Genomic DNA, 16,057 nt, shown 5'->3' with positions numbered 1-16,057 from the left:
TAAAAAGAACTGGGAAACACTATTCCTTCACTTTTATCCCACTTCCTAATTCCTACACTTAAGGGCAATTCTGCTCTACCTCAGGGAGCAACTTTCAGTTCTTTGGCATGGGGAATATCTCATATTGCCATAAATAAAGCCAGGTTATTGTAGCACTCTCTTATGTGAGGATCTCCAGACATCCTACAAATACTGATTAGTGTTCCTGACAGCCTTGCAAAATAGAGTAACTAATCTCATTTTACAGGTGGAAAAAATGAGGCCCAAGGAGACTGGTGGTCTGATTTTTTAGTAGTACTAGGCTGGGTGCTTGGCATTGCTGAAAATCCAACAATAAGTGATTGGTCCAATGCCACACAGAGAGTTGGTGGCAGTGAGGAAAAGAAATCTAATCCTGGCTCTCGGTCTTTTGAGCAAACCACCAGATGACACTTAAAAAGCACTTCTGGGTATGAAAAGTACTACATAATTATTGCTTCCAATATAAATATTTTCCTCTTAAAGTAAAGCTTTTCTTTTTTATTACCACTGACTTTATTAAGCCCATGTGATTGTCTTTGTTTAAGCTGCTACAGTGTGGATCATTGAAACCATGTAAAACATTCAGGCTTTGCCTGTAAAATTTATGTAGTTAAAATACATTATCTGTTCTATTGAAACATTTTCTAGCAAAAATATTGTATCTGCAATTCACATAACCTTAAAACAAAACAAAACAACCCTTAAAAATAAGTTACCCATGCATGAGCATCCCTCGGAAATGAAAGCTCATGTTACATTAGTGCAAATGAATCCTGGAACATGCCATGCCCAATTCTAACCTCAGTATCTCCTTGTAGAGCTTTTTTATTGGAAAAAAAAAGAAAAAAATAAACATAGCCTGAAGTGAATCATTGAATCATTATTGGCTTTGTCCTGTAGAGCAACATCTGTAACTGGTGCCGTTTCATGGCATTGAAGCGTTTGGTGCCATGTTTGTAGCCATGGACTTTAGTTACTGGACAAGGCAGATGGTTGCATCAGGAAAGAAGGGAGGGCAAACTGACAGCCAGTGCATGAAAGTCAGTACATCAGGGGAAATCCCATGATAATCCACATGTGGAATAGAAAACAAGAACAGAGGTACCAGCTAAAGACCTAAAAGCCAAAAACAGAAGGTCAAGAAATCTTCAGGTTTATGTCATAAAGGAGAACCTTAAGTATGTTATTTATAACTATTAAGAGGCTGGCAAAGTGACCCTGCAAATGCCAGAAAACACAAAAAGGCTGAAATTCAATCATTGCCATCATTTTCAGTGTTGATTTGACATATATGTATATGCTTTGTTACTAAAAAAAGATAATTTATAGAAGTACTGTTTAGACAATGAGAAAATGTTAGCATATGAAGATCACTGTACCAGCAGAGTAGGGTGTTGCCTGAAATGCCGCATGATGTTGAATTAACCCCATTCATGTTCTCCTCCACTCCAAAAAACTGCTTTGTAATTATTATTGGAGTACATTAATCTACTGGTTTGATTGGTACCAGATCTTGGCTTGGTTCCAGGCAACTGAACCCTGAAAAGAAAAAAGATATAGTGACAAAAGAAGAAAACAGATGTCTCAGAGTTGCATACAGAAGCCAATAATTTGCTCAGTTCTTATAAACAAGGGGCAGTGTCAGGAAGAAAAAAAATCTGCATGGAAACAGTAAGTGTAAACAAGGGTATCATGGTTTTGGGGCAGTCTTTGCTGAATTGCTTTCACACCTGCTCGCGCCTTATTGCCAAGCAGAGGTCACACTTATAACAATGTTATTTTCCTTTGATGAAAAGTCTTGTGAAATAGCTATAAATGATGCCCCACTGTGTTAGCTTCAGCCTGTGTTTTTAGCTATATAATGTCCCTTTGGAGCAGAGGTTAAGCAAAGTATGTAATTTTTAAGTGACAACATTTTGTTTCCAATCTCCAGTGGCATGACTGACCAAAAGAGATGCTCTGAGGCTATCAAAGTGCTGTTTTCTTTGTTTTCAAACTAGCTAGTTTTCTGATTAACTTCTTTGCTGGCTTCGGCCAGTCGGTTGCTGGTTTCTTTTAACTGACTCATTACGTTGCATTTAGTCTGCTTAATCTGCAATCAGAAAACTGTATGTGTTTTTAAATATGATATGAGAAGAAAGACCATAATATAAAAAAAGAGGCTATTTAAAAGAAGATTCCAAACAGTGTTGTGAAGACTATCCCTTTGACCTCTGTAAAACATAATTTACTGCAAAATATAATTCTGAGTATTGCTTTTCAGATTGTAGTATTGAAGCAACAGCAACTGTTCAGGAAAGAAAGCAACAATCCTTTTTTTGAAATTCAAATAGAAATTTCCAACAGAAATTTCCTGGAATTCAGTATATATTCAAAATGACACTTTTTAAGAAAGACAACACTCCCAGTGTAAACCAAAACATCTACATCATTACACTGTTCATGCAGGCAAGTTTTTTTAAGCGAAAAACTACACAATTCAAAATATAGCAGTGCTGCAGATATGCTGTATTTTGGGATGTTTTTACATTATTCTAGAAAGGGAGCAAAAAATTAAAATTTTTGTTTGTTTTTCTATTTTCACTCATTCTAAGCTTTTAGTCAGGTAGTTTTGTGGCCTATATATCTTCATTCATTTTTTGTGTGGCCTTATGAATTTTGTAGTGTTTGCTTTTGAGGATGTTACGATTTAGGACTTGTCATCTATGTGACACTTCTTCATGGATGTGACTTGCTTATCTAAAATATGGATTATTATTTGTTTACTACACCATACTTTAAGTATCAATCCTACTTCAAGCAGAGGTCCTTGTGGGAAACAGAGTGTAGAGTTGTAACATTCTATTAGAGAAAATTCACTCTGATCTCACATCAGTGTTTACACACTTGAAATCAAGTTTTCTGTTGACTATTACCCCCATTTGGTTGAATTTTTATAAGCTATGGTTGCTGGTTTGCCACATCCCTTTAATCGTGTCTGTCTTTAAAAATAGCAGAATTGCTTGTACTGTTAGTAGCAGAAACATAGGGGCTTCTGTTTCTGTTGCCATTAGTGCTGTTCCTAGCTCAGTCCATTTCACCATGGAGTATGTTTGTACCAAATGCCCATTCCTTGTTTTTCTTAGTGTCGTGGAGCAGGTACTGCATTTACATGTGCTGTGCCTTGAATTGCACTACCTATGTGGGACTTGATGCTGCTGCCCACTGGTAGGCCATACCAGCTTCTCATTGAATTTTGCATTTAGATTTGAAACTGGTGTGGAATTTGAAGTTTTAAAAAGTATTAAAAGTCTTAATAAACAAGTAGAGAAGTTATCCTGCTTTAATTCCACCATCGTACTTGTGTCGGTACACCTGTGCTTTACACTCTGGCAGCCACAGTAGCAAAGTTCAGCAAAGCAGATATTCTTATATGGGAAAAGGCACCGACCATACTAATGCTTTTGCATTCGTGCTTGATTAACCACTTCAGGCAGAGTCATGACTTTAAGTGAAATGATTATTTTTCTACCCAAACTAAGTGAAAAAGAGGGTTTAGATAGACTGGAGAGTCAATGGGATCAACCTGAGCATCATTTGGAGAATGAGAACCTTGGCCATGAGGCTACAATTTAAAGTGAGTCACATCCCCATGTTGCTTATATTCAAGAATGTCTCATGCATTCCAGATCTTAGTGATACACTTTTAAGAAATTCATACTCTATACAAAGAGTATCAGAAGTGTGGAGATGGAAAGATGATCAAAATTTTGTTGTGTTTTTAGTTTGCCTACTGGTCTCAGAGGAATGAAATTAAAAAAGAATTCTTCTTGTAGATAGCCTTTAAATCAGTTCATGTTCTTTCCTAAGTGGAATGAATGTGTTATTCTCTGTTTCCAAGGAATTCTTTTGATCCTGACTGTTGAGTTGAAGTTTATACAATGCAACTTATATGTAAGCAATATTTCCTATTGATCTTTTAATGATCCTATTAGTTTCTTTCATTCCCTTAATAGAAATTTTAGCAGTAATAAAAGATAGAATCAGGCAGTAATTAGAACTGTGATTAGTTATAACATGTGTTTCTTTACCAAAGCAAAAACCCAATAAAATGTAAATTAAAATAATGGAACTGTGTCTAGCTATCTTGAATTATATTAGAACATTCACTTTTTCTCCCTTCTAAAGATTAATATGCGCTTTAAAAAGCAAATGCTTTTATTATGTAAATTCAAATCACAGTGCAATAAGTGTATTACTTTGCAAATTGCTCTTTCTCCCCCACAAATGATACAAAAAATTGAAATGTCTGTGAGAGGATGTGGATGTTTGTGCTCTCAGGTCTTGAGCTCACAAACATTCATGTCACTAGCCCTTGCTAACTGAAGTGGTCACATGGATTTCTGTCACTCTAGTAGTTTAAAACCAAATATAATGCAGAATATGGATTTGCATAGGCAAGCTTCTGTTTTCCAGTTGAGTGATAGGATCAGGTTTTTGGTCCCCGTCCAAAGTGATCTCAGAAGCTCTCATCCCTGCAGAGAAATAAGCACACTATGATTGGTGGTAGATGCCACCTCTATATCTCTGTTCTGAGGAATTTCACAGCATCTTGTCAGATCTTGTTCCTGATCATCAGGTCATGCACAGAGGTGTTTTTTGGTGCCTGTATTACATGATCAGATCTTGTGATGCTTCTTCATTTGATACAACTATCCAGAGAAAATGGAAAGCTTTCTGGAACTTAAAGCAATTGTCAGGGTGTAGTTTTTCCATAGGCCTCTTAGCAGCTGTTCTTAGTCACAGTTTCCTGGCTCTTGATTAGAGTAGCTGTCTTCAAAAATTAGCTGGCCAGGGCAAAGCTTGACTGTGTTAGGCAGTGATCACATTCAGGCACACCCTATTAAGTTTTCTCTTGTTGGTGTAGAAAATTGCTTTGTGACCAGGAGTTGGGAGGATCCTGTGCAAAGCTGGGACTCACACACAGACATGCTGGTCTATGCATTCCAGCCAGGTTCCTTTGGGCAGGAGTGACAAAACCAGAGATAGCCCAGTAATTTGGTTTCTTTCCTGCCCTTGTAGCCCACAAGGCACATATGTAATTAGCTGTGCAGTTCTCATAGGTGGGAGATCTCAGCAGAGAGCAAATTTCATGGCACAGTGCTGGAAAATGCGCCAAGTTATCAGGAAGTGAGACAGAAGCAAATATGTGTGGGTGTCACAGATTGTGAAAATGCTTTTGAAGCTACATAAGATGGCCCTGCCAGCTCATTCATGCAATGCAAACCAAGAGAGAAAGGGGCATGGGAAAATATGAGTGAGGAGAAAAAATGATGGGAATGATTGTTTCTCTCTTCCTCCTCCGTCCAGAACAGTAAATATTGAAACTCCATGTATAGCTTAGCCACAGTTACTGAAACAGCCTACTCTGCTGCATATGTGGGCCATCCTCTCTCCACTGTCAGCCAGAGTATCCTGGTTTGTGCTTAGAGAGAACAGAATTTAAGTTTCCATGCTGTACAATGACATACTCAGGTGTGTGTATACAGCCAATCTGTTAACTTTGTGTTTCATAGTCAGTGGAAATGTCAGCATTATCATAACCTAATAGCACAGTTTGAGCAGGCAGATTGTTGAATATGTGCCTGCTTTCATCAGTTCCGTAACGTCCTCAGCAAAAGCACTTCACACCATATTGTTTCTGTAACATCTCTTGTTGGAATCAGTTATTTTTGCAATACCTGCTCACAGTATCTTTCACATACTCATGTAAAACTCTCAATTGATGTAAGCAGGTCTCCAGTTTTGCCCTCGGCTAGGCTGTGTGCTGCTGCCACCCTGACCTTGTTTTCTTTTTTGGTTAAGTGCATGTAATGTTGCTGAAAACCCTGGAAAGTCACACTGAAATACTGCACTTGCTCTAATAGTATCTAAAGGTATATATAAAAATATATACCTGCTACCTGACTAAAACTGGAATCTGTTTCTTTTTTCCTTGCATACCACTGCTGAATTCCTCTACATTAGAAAGATGTGCAGTCTGGCCAGGGCCTATTTTCTTGTTCTCTTTATGTCTTTTTTTTTTTTTTTTTTTTTAAACCCACAACTGTGTAAAGAAAAACAGGTGTCTTGTGGTCTGGCTGTACTTTTATTAAAGCTTTTTAACTTTGGTTGGGTTTGCTACTGTTTGGATGGGAGGTAACGGGGGAACCAGAGAGTGTTTTGAACTAATTAGTTTCCTTTCACTCCCAGGCCCTCAGCCAGATTCCTGTAAGTCTGAGCATAAAGTTTTATGGCATATGTTTTCCTCTTTAGGGGAAGAAACACCATGGGGAGCTGTACTTCAAAGAATCAAGGTCCCTTTTTTGCCCTTTGTACTGTACTGGTAAAACTTGAGACAGGTTACATGGTGTGACCACTGCTTAAGAGCTCTCCTTGAGTCACTCTTTTGCTTTGGAACTTTAAGGGAACTGTAGGTCTTGGGGATGAAATTGAGAAGAGAAAAAATAGGACCTTATTAGAATTGTGAATTCCTCTAAATGTGTGTGAGCAAGACGCAGTTCCTGCCTGGAGCAGTTGTTGCGTATTACTCACAAGTACTTCTCATGGACCTGCTCTTCTGTGGCAGTTGTGAAGAGCGCTGCTTCTGCCTTCTCTCTTCAGCTCCAATTTTGGCTGATGCTGGCAGGGATATGGATGTCAACCTGCGTGTGCCCGTGGAAAAGGGCTCCTGGGTTTGGCTTGAGATATTCACATAATTCAAAGTATGTCTTTAGGAAGATGGCATTGTATTACTGTATTAGTACATATACTTTCTGATATATATGTATGTAGGATAACATAATTGTGCACATACCTTAGCTCATGAACATATCAAAATAGAATTATTGAATTGTCCCGTTGTTTGCATGCTGCAATTCACACACCTAGTATCTGCTCCTTCACTAGTGGGGAAAAAAGGCCTTTAATTTTCCTCACAGATGCGCTGTGGAAAGAGAGATCCGAGGAGCAAACAAGTGTGTAATGCCCAGCTGGCATATAAGAAACTTAATGACACTTTTTGTTGCCTGAATGAAAATGCTGGGTGTAGAAACTGTACAGCAGGGCTGAGACACTGTGACCAAATGCTGCACACTGATCAGCTTCTGCAAGAGCCTGGTTTCCCCAGAGAAGCATCGCCTGCACTCTGCCTGGGTTGCTCCTTGACCCCTCTGCTCATTCATGCCAGATCCTATCTGACCACCCCTTTGCATGGTCAGCCAGGTAAATGCAACATCTGAAGTTATATTTTTCAGCATCTGCTATATGGAATGTATGTCCTACTAAATCCTATCCTACTACGGGATTTATAAGTCTAATTCATTTATTTGCTTCTAAAGACACCTCCTTAGCTGGTTACTTAGCTGAAGATAATTAAAGGAGAGCTGTTAATTTTCTCAATTTTAAACATACTACTGCCATCTTACGTGTTTTGTAAATTGGAAGTAATTAAGGTTAGTTGGTTTCAAAAACGGCTTTCCTGTCTGTACAGCAGAGGTCATGCCATTGCTAACACAGTAATGGATTAAACACCACCTACTAAAATGTGGTTTTTATTGTCAAACAAGCTGCTTTCTGAGATGTGAGACATGAGACATTCTGGAGAAATGCTGGTGAGAAAATCTGGTAGTGACATACTTAAAACATGTCATAAATTCACTGGATGTTTGCGTGTGTCTGTATTTTGTTTTTACATAGTGTTGCAGGAAAATGTTGTATTTATCCTGTGTACCCACGTATACAGGTTCTTCTTTGACTACTTTTGTTCAAGAGCTGCCTTATTGATATGGATAGTTTGCCCAGGGATTAGATGTGCAGGCTTGTAAAATACATGAAAAATGACCAAAGAGTGGTATTCACAGCTAAAGAAATAAAAGAATTAAAGAAGTCATAAAATATATTCTAAGATGCCTTTTCAGTAACCTTGGTGGCAGAATCTAGCCATGTTAGTATTCATAAATTATCTCAATGTAGAGCACTAACAGCCCTTAGTGTGTGATGGGCATGCACTTCTTCCAACCTGGACTGTTTTCAAACTAAAGCTGCCAAGCCTATGCCAAACAGAAATTCTGGGTTTGATATACTGGGTCACAAATGTAATTTTTCTGGTGACTATTTATACCCATCAGAATGGTTTTGTATTGTTTCAGATAAACAGCTTTATCTATCTATCTATCTATCTATCTATCTATCTTATTTGTTTGTTTGTTTGTTTATTTATTGGAAGGGGTTTTCAGTTACCTTAACATACTGTATCAGCCTGCATTTTGTTTGAAAGCACACAGACTGGTCTGGGAGAGTAGCCTGACCTAGTACAGAGGGAGAGGGAAAGGGGCTGGGAAGCTAGTGAGTGATCTGCAGAGGTTCCCTAATTCCCACTGTTACTGGTCTTCATATTATTTCATAGCATTTCATTTCACATAATGATTGTGAGCCCAAGGCCAAACGGTCTCAGTAACATGATCAGATTCTTAACAGAGAATTTCTCTGTGTTTTATGACTTTCCAAGACTCACAATGGAGATGGTGGGAAATCCAGGCACTAAGTAGAGGAAGGGCCTTAAATTTGAGGCTTAAATACAACACAATTAGGAATCTTTATGAGGAGAAAATAAAAGAGAAATAATTAAGCTTCTTTGAAGAATTTGTTCCTTAAATGGGAACTTCTTTACTCCCCCTTACAGTTCTGCTCATGCAGAAATGTCAGTTATTCAATTTCCTTTGATCCCAAAGGATTTTTTTGATTGATTATCTCATATTCTGGAATGACACTTAATAATGCATCACACTGTAGTGTGATGTGTGCCAAATTTCTTAAAAAATAAAATAGCACCAGGTGATGTGTCAAAGCTTTTGATGTGACTTTTCTTGGCCTAGTGTGACAAGAATATCCATTAAGCAGATAAATAAACAGCTTATTGAAAAAGCTGTGTCCTTGTGAGCAATTTGCTGAAAGTAATGAGCATCTAAGCTCTGCCAGCAATATGAATTGTTTTCTTGCCTGCTGATCTGCTGATATGATCTTACCCATCATGTTATTTAAACTAATAAATGCAATGTGGCGCTGGGAAATGTGATGATCTTATAAAGTAAAAAATCTGGAAACCACATCTAAAAATCCCAGAGAGGATGTCTTTCCCTAGTTTTTCAGTGGCTTCTCACAGACAATTGGATTTCCTTCTCCTTATTTGAGAATGACCTGGTAGAATAAACCTAGAAAAGAAGGTGAAATGGTCCTCTTACCAGCAGACTGTAATTTCATCAGGCTGCTAGTTGCAAAAGTTAATGTGTCAGCTCTTAATTGGTAACTGATAATACAGACTGCTGAATGTCTAACATGGATGATAGATTGTGCCACACACATTGTTTAATAGTATGAGTGCCAATAAACAGCAACCTCCTGTCCGCTGCATCTCAGGCATCACAAAAGAGTTGCTTCCAAAGTGCTGCACAGTAGTTTGCTTTCACCACTGAATCTATTGACAAAAGGAGTTGCTGGAGATAGTGATCAATGTTATATGGATTAGTGCTTAATAGCGGGTGTATTGCACCTGGCAAACTTCAAGAAGTTAATGAAAACAGGATTCGCACAGGTCGCGTATCACTTCTCCCTGCCCTTTCAGAAACAGACCTGAAAGGCCAAGCAGCAATGACATTCTGAAATTTGCTGGCCAAAGTATGTTACAGCTTATCTATTCCCAGATTCCAACCTCTTACCTTTCTTGAAATGGAGAAACCATGTAAGTGAACTTGGTTTAGGTCAGATGTGTACTAAAAGACTCATAGCAAATCAAGAACAATGAAATATGTCTCTCCCCTGCCATGTCTGAGAAGTCTGAAGGTGTGATCTTTCCTTGGGTTATAACTTCTTTTTATTTTCTGATTAGGAAATCCAGGTGGGTGTGGACCTATTAGTGCAGAAACTCAGTTTAAATTGTACATTTTTAACTTCACCATTAGTAGCTGGATGGCAGTATATTTCTACCTCAGGTACCATCATATTGTAAACAGAAGCCCTGCCCTTCCTGTGCAATGTGCTGGCTGATAATCACTCAGAGCTGGAATCCCTGATCAGTGCTGTACAACGTGAAATGAAAAACTCCAGCTGGCTATTATAAAAGCAGTTTTTATCTGAAAGTCAAGCTTCTTCATTCATACTTGGGTATTGAAACAATCTTTCTTTCAAGAGGATCTGAACATGTATTGCTCTCATTAAAATCAGTGGGAACTCAGCATGTCTGAAAATCATGCAGCTTTATTATTTATGTACCTAGCTTGGGATTTAAATACCTAACTTCATGGTTTGAAAATTGTAATCACTGTTTTCTTCAAATAGTGAGGTATGCTACAGAAAATTGTTCTCTCTTACAGGAGTCCTGCTGTCTGCAGGTGAGAATTAGGGTATCTGAACTCAAAGCCTTTAGCTTCTTTAGTGATTGATAGCTTTAAAAAAATCTATCTTGTCTTCAGTGGAATTTAAGCATAGGCTTAGCTTTAAGCCTGTGCTGAGGTGTTTTGTCAAATAGGGATGAAATACTGAATCCAGGTCTATATGTAGGCAGATAGAGTCCTAAAACTTCATTTCTCTGGACTGTTGAGCATATTCTGCAACATCCTAGATGCAATTTCCTCTCCAGTACATCCGATTTAGTGCTTTTATTTTCTTCTAGCCCTTAATACGTTATCATTCTAACAAAATTAAAACCCAAGCCAACAAATCCAGAGGCATTATTATTTTTCCAGGTTTGTGCTTGTGACTTTCTTCTCCTTTGTGTGTGAAGTTGCCTTGAAAACCATTTAAGTTAGGATTCCTTCAATATTGCACATTCTTTGGGTAAAGCCATCCAGAGGCATAGCACCTTGGAGGTCACTTTGGCCGATAGGCAGATGTTAAAAATGTGGGTTTTCTTGGATGTTTTTAGAAAGCTGTGTGGGTTGCACTGCTCTTAGAGACTTGAGAGATGCTTTGGAGTGAAATAAAAACCTCAAACGATCTTCCACTGAGAAAGATCCTGCCAACAGAGTTTGTTTTCTGTCAGTTTATTTATAATCTCACAGTTTTGATACAGACAAAATTGAATGACTTTCATGCAGGAAATTTCAAACCAGTAGATAATTTGAATAATTTGCTTCAGCTGCCCTTTGGATGATACATTCTTTTTCGTGTGATTGGTCACAGTGCAGTTTAGGTCTGCTTTCAGCTTTGTAAAAGAAAGTTAACACTTCCCAGTTGTGTATCATTATGGTTTACGCTTGAGAGCAAATGTACGTGGAAAAGATAGGTTGAATGATGATTGTTTAAGGAACTGCATTTTCAAATCCCTAATGTTAAAGTATAGTAACTCTGTTTCTGTCGGAACAGGTTATCTGGATGGACATATGAAGTTTCAAAATGTCAGTGAATCAAGGAACCTAGGGAGTGGCTGGCTTTGAGGTTCGTTTTATATGAGTTCAATTTGTACCGTTTTAGATTCTGCATACACAGAGAGGGCCTGGCTGCTGCAGTGCATGATTCAGTATAGATAACATTCTGTGGAGCCTCATTGCTTCCACTGGTTGTATCCTTTGAGGCCATAGAAAGGCTTTTATTCTGCCATTGCACACAGGGTATTAACTGACAAAGCAGCACAGTTTATGTCAGGATATTTTCCTGTCAATTTCCATTTACTTCAGCCGCACATGAGTCCTGTAGCATTTTGGCATGATAAAGCAAATTTTCTCACGGATCTTCAGGCATTTTTATCTGAATCTTTCTGATCTGAATCTTTCAGCTTTGCAAAGTATCATAGGCTCTTTGAACTACCTTTGGCCCCAAATGTTACACTTTATTTGGAATCTATGCTGAAAGGTAGGATCATACCAATCATATGGCAGGTTATCCTAATCCAGCCATGCACAAGGAACTGTAAGACCAGTACCAAAATATGCACCTGGGTGCTATAGAGCAATGTGGCAGTCAAAGCATTCAGTGACAACTAGACTGCAAAAAGTTTTCTGAGTGTAGTCACTTTGTAGGGATGACTGAGCTGTCCATAATCTCATGTTTCTATGGCGTTGGTGCAGTGACGTTTACCAGGGCCTGATGCACACAGGAGTGCCAGGAATAGCCAGGAAGATGAATGTCCTGTTGCAAATTGGAGTGATTTAACAAGAGATGATCTGACAAGCAGTATTGGGGCAAGCCTGGTGGGAAAATGGTGAGCCTGAAGGCATCCATCAGAACTGATCTTTGTTAATGATCAAAGGTAAGACTCTTACTTCCACTCCTGCTGCTTCATACTTTGAGGGCTCAGGGTTCAAAGCCCTTAAAAACAATATCGGGTTCCCAAAACAAAGAGATTTTGTAGGTGAGCAGAAAGTAGTTTGTGTGAACTACACTCAGAAGTCCCTAGAAGACAGAGATTCTTGTCCTAATTCTCCTGTGTTTGGGTGTCATGAAGGAGATCCCAGGATATTCCTTGAGAAGCACTATCATGAACATCTTGGAAAACGAGCATTAGTTTTCAGAAAAACCTTTACAGTTGTCCAAAAGAAAACTCAAAAAAAAAAAAAAAAAAAGTGTGACTAAACTTTAATGTGTAGAAATCATTCAATTATAAATATACCTGCATGTGCACATCTCCGGTTAGTTTTCGCATAGGTCCTCTGGTTTGCAGCACCATGGGATCTGAGCACTTCCCAAGCTTAGGAAATGTTCCCGTAAAGCTGTACTCTGTTAAAGATGTGAAGCGCCTCCCCTTCCTTCTCCAGTACCTGTAGTTTTGGAAATCTATTTCAGATTCATGGGCCGGAAACATGGTATTGATGAGATGTGCTATAGTGGCCTTTGCTAGCACAAAAGAAGTCTGAGGTTGAGCTTCAAACTGAAATTAGGTTTTAACATTAGGTGAACTTACCTAAGTGAGGAGAAATCTTGTTGGAAAGAGTTGTCAGTACACTGATTAATGTGCCTATTTTAAACTACAATGTCCTAAGTCTCTCACATGAGAAACGATACAGTACCACCTCCTCTACTGAAAAAATAAATGTGTGCATCATCTGCTCTCAGTGTCTGACTAGGTCTCTCTGTGTTTTGTTTCTTGACGCACCTTTCCAATTGAGCCTCCATTCATCTTCCTGCTTAAGTGGTGAATCAAGGAGGATGAAATCTGACTTTGTAGATGTTGTATATTATATATATATATATGTATGTGTATATATATATATATCTGTGTGTGTGTGTTTCTCTGTTATAGTACACTGTATAATGGTTTTCCTGTAATGTTAGAAACTATCATATAAATGAGGAGTGGGTGCTTGGAGAGAGATCTTCATGTTCCTCTCTGTCAGACTATTGGCAGCCATTGAACACACTAATTTAAAATATGATTTTTTTGTTGTTTGAAAGATAAAGGCAATTAGGAACCTTTTCCACTTTTTTGGGTAATTAATGATACAGATGTTTTTATTTCTGTACAGTAGATATTGCATATACTGTGATAATTATACTGGAGTGATACAAACAAACAAGAACTGTTGACAACATATGATGGGGAACCAGATATTTAAGTTTTTATATTGAAGATTGTGGCTCTAAGGAATTACCCATTTAGATCTCAAATAATATACTTTGCTTCGATTTTTTTTTTAAACAATATACATTAGTGTATTCTATATGCTATTACTTATTCTAAAATAATTATACAGCACCATTATTCGCATTGGTACATTAATGTTAAAGCATATTCTTTTGTGTTATCAAAATGACCAGTATCAAAGAAGTACTGCAACCTGGGCTGTGTACATTTGAATTTCAAAAGTAACCTTGCGCTGATCCCCAGCAAATGACTGCAGAGCCCTTTGCTAGTGTGAGAGTTGACTTCTTGGTTGTGACTTGTTAGATCTGGAGATTTTTCTACTTTTACTGAGATTAATGAAACAGCTTTTTGTGATGTTGCTTTTTCTTTTCTTTCCAATCTTAGTAATCTAACACTGTGCTTGCACCTCTTCATTAATAGAATAATCCTAGTCTTTTTCAAATTTAGGTTGTGTGCTTTGCAAATTGCTTGAGAGATCATATTTTTCCTTTCAAAGCTATAAACTGTGGAATGAGGAAGGAAACTGATTTTCTAACTGCTTTTTTCATCGTTAAGATACGCAGTCCCTCCCAGACATAAATGTAAATATATTCAGTGCATATCAACAGTCAGTCTAGGTTTATAGCACAATCACCAGTGCTCACAGTCATCCGAAAGATGTGTGCTCAGAATAATCTCCATTTAAATTTTGTAATTTTGTTCCTAAAACGATATGCATGATGATGTGGAATTGATCTCAGAATAGTTTTAATTTAGTTGGCTTCTAGTCCACTTGTTATAGAAGTGATAGTTGCTATTGCAAGAGACTTAGAACTGACAGATCTTAATAAAAAAATATAAGCTTTTGGTGCAAATTGACTCTGAGGAGATCAGAATGTTGCTGGTGTTCTTGTGATTGGTGTGAAGGCGAAGGATTTAGGGTAGAAGGTTGATGTTTCCCTCTGATGCACACTTCCTGACCTTTGGCAAGTCTCTGAGCTGTGAATCCCATCTATAAGATGGAAATAGTAACACCGCTGCATGAAAGGTGTGTGTTCTGAACTTGTACAACTACAACAACACCTTTCTTAAATGCTGGAGACACCCTTTTTAGGTAATTAGGATGTCTTAAAATATCTCAATATTAGAAGGGTATGATGATATTATAAATGATAGATTTATTACATTTGGCATTGTTTTGTATTAAATTGGATTCAAGAAAGTGACCGAATCCTGTTATTGTTAATTGTATTTATATTTATCTAAGGTTAAAATGTTTCATCCTCCCCAGCTTAGAATAATGTACCTGTGTTAGCTTTTATGTCAAGTTCCTGCCTTGGGTAAAATTTTATGGACAAGTTACAGATCTAGTACCACAAGGTTCACTATGAAAATGCTGACACAAGCTAAAGTGTTGTAGCAGTGGTGTAATAACCATGAATTCATATGAAGCAGATATTTCCCTTAGATGCACTGTAAAAACAAAAATGTCTGAAAGCTGGTATTTTAAATAGTCTTTAAACCAGCAAAAACTGCTGATTCACTTTTTGATATTATTATAAGTGCTCTATTGACAGCCCTATTTCACCTCTATTTTAGTGTCTGAAAGATTTGTCACCACCTCCTTTAAGCAGTTCTCTCTGCAGGTGCCTTATATACAAGGATGCTTTTCCTTGTGAGTAGAAACAAAATGTCTAAGATCAAGATACAGCCCACTCCTGTGGGCTCTTGATGTACTTTGGACTTGACCTTCCAACATGCAGCACAGCCAGCTTCATAAAACACCCAGAGTATGTGCTCTGGGCTGCATCATTAAATTAAGCAGAACTTGTCCTGGGTCCTGCATGATAAAAGTGCATTGCATCCTTATGAATGTCACATCCTTTGCAAAGCTGGATGGTTGTATAAGGCCACATGTAAGATCCCCCCAAAACCAGAATGTGGACAGAGAGACACAAAAAGCTGAAAAACAAACAAACAAACCACAAACAAAACCACAAAAACACAATCTGGAAATTTTATTTTATATTTAAGCATCTGTATCAGATATTCTTAATGGCTCGTTTAAGAAAAGACAGCCATGATAAGGAGATAACTATAATACTGTCCTACTTTCTCAATATCATCAGTGATACTGTGGCCATTGTCTGCTTTCCAGCTTTCCCTGGTGAGCTATAACCCTTTTCACATTCAAATAATTCTTCCCTTACAGCACCATTTTGTCCAGTATAGCTTGTCATGTAGATCAGGAGAACTATTTGCAATTGTTTAATATGGTGGATTGCTCCCCAAGGTCACATTTGCACAGAGACCTTGTGAAAAAACACTGGAGACTTGTACAGATGGTATATCCCGCGGGAAAAGAATTTAAAAGGCAAGTGAGCAGATTATCAGGGTCAAGCAGTGCTGGACATGCAGGCGATGCTTGTTACGAGTGGACTAAGGCTGACATATTAGGGTAAA

The sequence above is a fragment of the Columba livia genome, chromosome 9 (genome assembly GCF_036013475.1).
Source record: "Columba livia isolate bColLiv1 breed racing homer chromosome 9, bColLiv1.pat.W.v2, whole genome shotgun sequence".
NCBI classification, from domain to species: domain Eukaryota; kingdom Metazoa; phylum Chordata; class Aves; order Columbiformes; family Columbidae; genus Columba; species Columba livia.
This window is presented reverse-complemented; position numbering follows the sequence as displayed.